General features: G+C 53.6%; 1 long non-coding RNA gene across 2 annotated transcripts; it reads left to right on the top strand.

Moving 5' to 3' along the window:
• Positions 1–232: 232 nt before the first annotated feature.
• Positions 233–5,367, top strand: LOC118177793. Of its 2 annotated transcripts, XR_004755921.1 has the most exons (4): positions 233–1,804; positions 2,273–2,442; positions 4,516–4,643; positions 4,751–5,367. It is a non-coding gene; the product is annotated as an uncharacterized LOC118177793 (long non-coding RNA). The 2 variants fall into 2 exon arrangements; XR_004755920.1 differs by having other exon boundaries at positions 4,516–5,367.
• Positions 5,368–8,971: the final 3,604 nt, after the last annotated feature.

Here is an 8,971-nt window from a genome sequence, read left to right on the forward strand (position 1 = left end):
CTGCCTACGAAGTTACCTTCTGCCATTCTGATGCATTAAGAATTCAAAATAATAACTTATGATCATGTGGATTAAACGAGGACAGAGAGAAAATGCTCTTCAACTGAAGATCTCCTTCAGTTATTTAAATGTGTGTATTTTTCTTGATTAGTTTCGATGAACCTTACACTTTGTCCAGTCTAAGTAAGTTGTGTTTTCTCTGCTGGGTACAGGTATGAGGTGCCGTGGACTTCTAGAAGAAATGGGCAGCCTTCACTCACATTCTTTCTTCAGAAGCGTGGAGCATCTGTTTGTAACAGCTGAAGGGTAGAAACAGCGCTTGTGATCGTGTGGTTGTGGACAGCTGGCCTGTGATACGCTGCAGGACTCCATCAAAGAAGGTGGGAGGCTTCAGCCTGGGAAGGTGGGGAGCGCAGGGGCCATCTGAGTTTGTGCAGGCTTCAACTCCACTCTGGAAGAATCTTCTCCACTGAGACACGTCGGCAAAGTGTGCACTTTCTCTTTGTTCATGTAGAGATCTGCTCACAAAAAGCCATGTGCAAAGATGGCCTGCTCTTCTTCGAGCACCTACAAATGGCAAAACTACAATTGGGCATAAATCAGGGGCTTTTTTTTTTTGCATATTTTTTTTCCTGTGAGCTTATAACTTTGCAGAAACAACTGAAGCTGAGCTGAGACACTGAAGCCATTGAAAATCTGACCCTGAATATTAAACAAGCCCCGTGTGAGGTCGTATTCATCTGGGGGATTTAAGCAATTCTGAATTGCCAAACCACCGTCCCCTGAAAGAGAATTTACTAGACAATAGGAAAGGGATTGACAGAGAAAGGAATAAAGATGAAATGTGATGTCTGCCTAACCTATTTTTCTTCACTCCCGTACCCCATTCTGAGCCCTTTAACCAGCACCTTAACGGGAACTCTTCTCTGGTTTTGTGTCCCTAAGTGACCACAGCACCATCTGCCGCGGGCTCTCCCCCTTCCCACCCTGCTGCCCTTCCCCTGGGAAGCTCAGACGTGGCTGCAGTCAGCGGGGCGCAGGGAAGCGGTGACCCCAATAAGCGGGAATGGGACGAGAAGTGTTGGGAGCAGGAGTCACAGCGAGGAGGTGACACATCGCCGCACCGTGACTCAGGAGAAAGGCCAGGTCCTGAGGGCCTGCTGACTGCAGTGGGAGTTTGTTGGCCCACGGTGCAGCTAAACAAAAGACAAGAAATACAAGCTGTGGCACAGATCGTAGCTCAGATGAGACGGTCCTGTAACCAGTCTGAGGAGTGCTGGGCCCTCGCCAGCGAGCTACTTGCAACACACGAGGAACAAAGAGAAATTTGACTTTGAACCAGGCTGTCCTATATCCAGAAGAACTGTTGCTTTTTTTTTTGTATGCTGTACAAATAACGCACTGCTTGTATCACTGTGCCTACTCCGCACCAAATACCTGGGTTATCTACCTGGGAATTAAGAAAACAGGTGTGTGCGCACTGTAGGGTGCATGGCATTGCGGCATCAGACCTCGTTAAATGCCATTTAATGGCATGTCACTGTTTCTGGAAACAAGCGGGATCTGCTCCTGCCCTGTCAGCTGCAGAGGCCCGCACGACACGGCCAGCCTGCTTTCAGTTCTCTGACTTCTTTGAAGCAAATAGTTCCTGAAGGGGAGATTGAGGAACAGTTCTTGCCTCGGATTTGCCTGCTTACAGGCAGCCTTGTGGAGCTGGAACTTAGTCCCTGCTCGGGGAGATTTCTCTTCTGGGAACAGAACAGCGAGCGCCAGGACCGAGCAGGGATCTGTCATTGCGGATCTCGTAATCCCTCTTTCAAAATCCAATTAATTTGCGTCCCTTCAAACTGGAAGGTGGAGAGCTTTGATTTCTGTCTTTTTGGGGAGCAGGAGGAGGAATGCTTACGATAAGATCCAGGAGGGTTTTGCTGGTGACAGCAGCGTGTGGCCGCGGGGAGGATGGCCGCTCGGCCCCTTGTCGCTGGGAGCAGCAGCAGTGGCTCCGCAGGCAACACATCTCCCCGGGGCTGGGGGCAGAGGGATTGCGTTTGGAGGGCTCCCCCCCAGCACCAGCACCGAATGTGGCCGTGCTCCAGGCTGAACACAGACGTGGAATTAACGCCTCCTCCCATCCACGTCTGTGGAGAGCTTTTTACTGGCGTCAGTGGCAACAGGATCAGAGTGGAGTCTTAAGGCTCTTCCCCTGGAGCTTGGAGGAGTTTAATGGAATAAAGTCTACGTTGTAATTAATTGGCTTCTGCTTCTCCTGCAGGAAAGAGTTAATGAAAGCAGAGCTTGTCTGGCCAAGGGGCTGGTGCGGCTCCAGCAGAGCAGTGAGTCACCGATAGAGCATCCTGCCAAAGCACCCAGCGAGCTCCTCATCCTCAGATCCTCCTCTCCAAACATAATAGTGTGAATTGGTCCAGCATCATGGCTAGGAAGGTTTGTCTCTTGCAGCACCTGCTCTTCCCACTCAGTTCGATACTCTGCTTGCTTAAGAAACCTCCTTGCATTGTCTGCCAGGTGAGACCTTGCATGTCTGGCTGTGTTATGTTGGTCCTGTGGTGCAACCCCCGGTAATCTCATTAGGGCTCTCTACAGGACTGAAGAAGGTAGAGGTTAAGAGAATAATTTAAACGGGTAAGGAAAAGGCCAAAGGGAGGACCGAAGCAGGTTGACTGGGTGAGTTATTGGAGGATGAGCCTTGGAACTGACCAAGTTCGGCGCTTTCGCCATTGAGCTTGGCTTCAAAAGAAGCATGGAGCAATGAAACTTGGTGAATCCTGCTTACCAAACAGCCTGTGCTCAGCACCACGCTGCCCCGGGTGTGATCCCCTGCCTCAGTCGCTCACCATTTCCCTCGCTTTGGAGATGGGGAGCCCAGCGAGGAGCCAGGCAGGGCCCCCCTGGCTACTGAGGGGCACGGGCAGGGGAAGCAGCGACGCGTGGTCTGAGGGCTAGCTGCTGTTCTCCAGAGGCACATGGACTGAGTTTCATTAAAAATGGATGCTTTCCTTCCTGCTGAACCCTTGCCCACCTCCTCAGTTACCAAAACAGGGCCAGTGATGAGTCACGGAGAACGCCAACACGGTGGCAGAGTGACAGTGGCGGCAGCAGCGAGGGAGGGCTCACGGTCTTGGCAATGAGCTGAATTTATACCGCTTTGAATCCAGACTGGCACAGCGTAAATATATGGATTAGCACCGGTACAACAGATCAAAACCTGAGGAGGAGGGTTTAAACAAGGCATAATTTGTAGTAACAACAAAATTGCAGGGTTTCATCACTTCAGCTCCCAACCCTCACACCTCAGCCTCGCCACAAAGAAAATATCTGCCTCCCCGTTCTTCTGCAGCTGAGCATTTCTCAAAACATCACGGTTTGGGTAGCCGGCCTGGGAAGCGTGGCCTGTCGCTGCGGGAAGGCCAGCTGTGGAAACACAGAGTTCGGGTAATCAGCGCAGGGAAGACGAAAGGGATACACGTGCCCGATGCTGAATCTGTTTGGAAGGTGGAAAGTGAGCGGTTCCCGTGCGATTCTCCTCCCTTGGCAGGCTCTGTGCAGGTTGCTGCAGTGGCCGTGCTCACGGCTGGCTGCCGGGGAGGCACGGGGACACCAGAGCTCCTGGGGCCGGCTGGGTCCAGGCGTGGGCATTCCCCAGCTCCCGTTACCCGTCACGCGCCGGCGAGCACGGGCTGCTTCTCCGTGTTGGAGGTGGTTTCAGATTGACAAGATCAAGTGACGGCACGACTGTAGGCACCTTTATCTGCCGTATGCATAATCCTCCGCGCTGAACCCCCGCCAAACTCATCCCCAGGTCTTATCTTTTCTAAACTGAGTATTTATTCATGTGGTTGTTTTATGTAAACTGCAAAGAGCCTCATTAAATGGAAACCTTCGCTCACAAGCTCCATTATTAAGGTGGAACGGCACTCGGGACCCGCCGAGCAGAATCCCCAAGCTTTTCGTGTTATTCGGAGGAGAAATGCTTGGTGCCCTGCAGTCCGGTGCTGAGCTCTCCCGTTACCCCCACACTCAGCTGGGAGGCCAAGCACTGAACTGCCCACTGCCTGCAGGAGGCTCCCCGAGGGCTGAGCGCAGGCGGCTTTGGGGCCAGGAGGGCAGGAACGGCCCCTGCCGAACGAGAAAGGGGAGCTCGGGACCTGCCCTGCCCTGGCGAACCAGGAGAAGCCCATTTGGCTACTGGAGAAGGACCAGGCATGGGTGAGGGTGACCTGGGCAACTGCTCTGGGCATGGGGCTTGCAGCACCTTAGGAGCTGGCTGACAAGCTGGGAGCTTTGGGAGGGGACGAGGTTTTTGCAGATAAAACCCCATCAGCAGCACGCTGGCATTCGCCGCAGGTAAATCCCAATATTGCTGTTTTATTTTTATTATAAATACTAATGGCAGAGTTTGAAACAAAAGGCACGCACACATGGTTAATGTACTGGCATCTCTTGCATCTCTCTCTGAAGCTGGAAATGAATTCTGCTCTGTGTTTTTCCCTTTCTTAGCCCGACTGAACCCAGTCTGTACTTCACCAGCCACCAGGACTGTGACGTTCCTGTTTCGTCAAATGAGCCCCCGTGGCATTTCGCTCCTAAACAACGGACGGCTGCTCATCAGACTAAAATTAAAGGAGGTAACAAATCAATATCCCAAACCCGCGCTTCTTTTGGACAATCAGCATTTCATGGCCAGCTTGTTTTCCACAGTGAGGCACGGCTCTTCTTTATTCAAACCCTCCAGCGGCATTAACATGCTCGGTGCGGATCTCTGCCCTGTCATACTTCTTATCTCAAGGACAGCACCTCCGACAGCAAAATGCCCCATCCATCACGTGGGAATATTAGCAAGCGTCCGGTCCTCTCGAGGATGAATAAAACCCGGGGCCCCCTGGCTCCATGCCAAGCCGACCGCTTCCGAAAGCTGCCGCGGCCCTCCCAGGCCATTCATGCAGCTGAGCCGTTTCTTTAGGGCAGCGGGCACACGTGATTAAGCAAGGGGATATTTGGGGAGGAAAAAAAAGAAAAAAAAAAAAAAACAGCTCGGGAAGCTGAAAGGGACTCGCCGTGCGTGCCCAAAATCACGCCGAGGCCCCTGCAGAGCCGTGCGTGCGCTCCCGGGTGTGTGCACGAGGCCGGGACGTCGTCCCGGTGCCCCGCTGGGATCTCGGTGCTCGTGTGGCTGTGTGCGTGCCTACGTTCTGCTTGCCTTTGTTTTGGTTGGTGCTTCTAATCCCCCGGGGCATATCTCTGAGCTGAGGAACTTTAGAGCTGATACAGCTTTTTAAAGTGGGGATTATGTAAATGCATATTACGGGGCTTTCATAAATAGGGATTATTTGTCGAATACATTTGAGTGCTTCCTTTGGAGCCATTAAGGTCTGTTGTGTAAATAGGAATTTAGTGACTGCTTAATCTAAGTTTCATTGATTCAATAAAAGATCACAACAGCATCTTTTGCATTCATCTTGGCCCTGTGAGAACAATTCTTTATGGACACTTTTCAGATGGTTACAGGACCGTATGCTTCATGCTCACCGTGGTGAGCAGACCTTGCACGTCTGCATCAACCATTCTCCACAAGTCACTGTTTCCCTTCCTCACTAGTTTTGTAATTAAAATCACTGTTGTCTCAGCCACTGACTTCTAAGTTATCACTTACTAAGTTATCACGTACTGGCCCTGCACTGCCAAGCCTCGCAGATCCCGCTGGCACCGCGCGGGAGCTGAACCTAAACTGGGAAGAGAGCGGAGGGGGAACCAGCACCTCCTGCACAAAACCCATGGGGAGAATTCCTCTGGCTCCCTGGGGATGGGCTCCCAGCGGTGTCCTGCTGTGGTACGGTCCCTCATCACAGAGCATCCTCGAGCAGCAGCGAGCCCAAGTACCCTCATCACCTGCATCCAGATGGGGATGGGGTCCTGCCGCCAGCGCCCCCAGCACCACTTCCCCGCGTGCCCAGCTCGCCCCAATCCATCCTCCCCCGGCAAAGCTCCAGCTGCATTAGGTAGGCACCTTCTGATCTGTCACAGTCACACAGAGAATGAATAATATCGAACATTGCCCATGGGGTTGTTTATTCCTTGAAGAGGGAAGGGACTGCATGCCAATATTCCTGGTAAGGCATAATGAAGGAGCTGCCTTTTGCTAGAAAACTTGGACGCCCTCCTGCAGGGATTTGCTGGATGATACAGCTGTGGAAAAGCTCTGTAAAAAAAAAAAAATAATAAATGTAATAATGAAAAAGCACAGGCTCTTTCAACCTCCTGAAATACCGACGGAGCCTTTCAGGCAGTGTTACCTCCGCAGCAGCATGGGGACGGGGCCACACGGCACACCGAGAGGCAGATCCAGCCCTGGAAGTTGGTGTTTATGGGGCCACCTCTCGCCCCCTCCCTTGCTGCCTGACTTAGGGTCACATCTTCCCCGTGCCTTTGCCTCCTTCCCGTTGTTTTACGAAAGAGAGACTTTGCCACCTGGCTCTCGGTTCTGGAGGTGGAGTTACAGAGGGAAGCGTTAAATGGGATTTTGTCATCCTCCTCTGTTCTTTACTGTTTCCAGTCTCTAAATTCAACTTTTATTCAGCAAAACAAGCCCAGAGCACAGTCTGTGCCCGACACCTTGGTTTGAAAAGATCGTTTGATCAGGCACAAACCAGTATTACTGCCTGAATGGGCTGTGATGGGGACCCAAGTTACCACACGTGTTGTGTTTTCTCCTCTGGTGAGTTCTGAAACACGTAAACAGGAGTTTGAAAGGAGATCCAGTCCTCAGCCTTTGGAAGTGATTAATTCCTACTAATGATTTACTGATTTACACACGGCTTATTTTGCATAAAGTTAGAGCTGGGCACATTTATTCATTGTGATTCCCTTAAAAATGGATATAAATATCAAGAGCAATTGGCTACCAAAAATTTGAATATTACGGCACTGCATCATGCAGAGCTGACATGAATATGAGTCTGGGTCAGAAAAAAATACACAGAAAATGCTTATCCAAGTATGATATTTTACAGCATGTCACTGAATCATCAGAAAGGGTTATATTCATTACAGACGTAGTCAGCATTTGCAAAGGATTCCTTGGGAAAAAATGAAAAAAAAAAAAAAAAAAAAAAGAGCATTATTTTCCTAGTGAAACGTGCTCTGTGATCTATGGAAGCCATCTGTCCTGCAAGGTCCTGCCTCTTCCCAGGGCTGTACACCTGAAAGGAGGTACTGGGGTCAGCAAAAGGAACCGATCGCACATCACAGCTAAAAAATGCCCACGTTCAAACCCAAACTTGTCCAGTTTGGCAAGGATGGCACAAAACAGAGCCTGCCAGGTCTGGCAGCCCCAGGGACCACCATGCCCGGGCGTCCCCCCGGCGGGGAGCAGGGAGTCAGCGCGTGGCCATTGACATGTGGCGCTCGTACTCGTATTGATCCAGAGGTTCGTTGTTCGCCCAAGCCCTTGGCAAAGGTCACCGTCTCTGCTCCCATGTTACAAATGGGAGCACGGAGGCGAAGAGATTAATTTTCAGAAGTGATTAATGTTCCTGGTGCCCATCCTGATTCACTTCAGGCCTCGAGCCCCAAACGAAGTCTGGAGCTGGGTTAATTAAGGTGTCCCTTGCCCCTCTCCCAGCACCACCAGACACGTCCGTTGCTTGTTGTCCTTGTCTTTTCCCACAAACTCCTCCACCCTTTATCCCGTGCCAACCCGCAAACCGGCTCAGGGACTTGCCTCTGAGGCTGCTTTCTCCTCCCCAAGCCCCACATTTCCCGTGACACCCAAATGGTTTCAGATCCTCTCCCCTTGGCCCTCGGTGCTTTATGGCATGGGGAAGGAGCTTCAGAAGGAGCCCCCACCTGCCCAGGGCCTGGGGGCTGCCCTTGGCACCGTGATCCAGGCGTTAACCAGCAGGCAGCCGCGCCGGGGATGTTCTCCCAGCCTCAGATACCTGCCGGTGCTGGGCCAAATGGCACTTGGTGCATCGGGATGAGGCTTCAAGGTGGAGGGCAGCAACGTGCCTCCAGAACGAGAAGCTCTTCCCAGCTTGGGAGCTGGAAAAGGGGCTGGGGGGGAGTGGGGGCACTGCAGTTGATAGACATGGATGTGAGCTGGGGCATCAGGCAGGCTCTGCAGCATGCTGGGCTGGGCTTTGTCAAGCCATTGGTACCGTGTGGCTCCATGCTGTACCGTACCGTGCTGTACCGTAACGTGCTGCACCAGTGCTGTACAGCACCGTACAGGATGGTTCCGTACCAGGCATACCGTACAGCACCACACAGTGCGGTGCTGTGCCATACCGTGCCGTACCGTACTGCACCGTGCCATGTTGTGCTGTACTGCACTGTACCGTACCATTCTGGACCATGCCATACCGTGCTATATTGCACCGTGCTGTGCCATACAGGACCATACAGCACCGTGCAGTGCTGTGCTGTACCGCACCGTATCTCCCCGTACCTTACCACACTGTGCCATGCCGTGCTGTACCGCACCATACCGCACCGCCCCGTCCCGCAAAGCACCGCACGTCCCACACAAACCCACCACGTCCCGCACCGTCCCGCACCATCCCGTCCCGTCCCGTCCCATCCCGTCCCGTCCTGTCCCCTCCCGCCCCGCACCACCCCGCACCTCCCCGCCCCATCCTGCCCGGCCCCCTCCCGCCCCGCCCCGCCCCGCCCTGCCCCTCCCCAGCCCCGCGCCCGTCGCCCCCCGCCGCCCCACGTGGCCGCGAGCCGCCCGGCATGAATGAACGCCCCTCCTCCAATCCCCGCCCTCCTCCCCTCCGCCCTCCCGCGGTCCCCCCCGCAGGCCCCGCCCCCCACCAATCCCACCTGCTGCCTCCCTCGCCTGTCCACCAATAGCAGCCGGGCCCGCGGGGGGCGCGCCCCCTGCCCGGCCCCCCGCCTATAGCCGAGCGGCGCGCGCCGGCGGCGGGCCAATGGGGCGCGGGGGGCGTGCCCGGCG

The sequence above is a fragment of the Oxyura jamaicensis genome, chromosome 23 (assembly GCF_011077185.1).
Source record: "Oxyura jamaicensis isolate SHBP4307 breed ruddy duck chromosome 23, BPBGC_Ojam_1.0, whole genome shotgun sequence".
NCBI lineage: Eukaryota > Metazoa > Chordata > Aves > Anseriformes > Anatidae > Oxyura > Oxyura jamaicensis.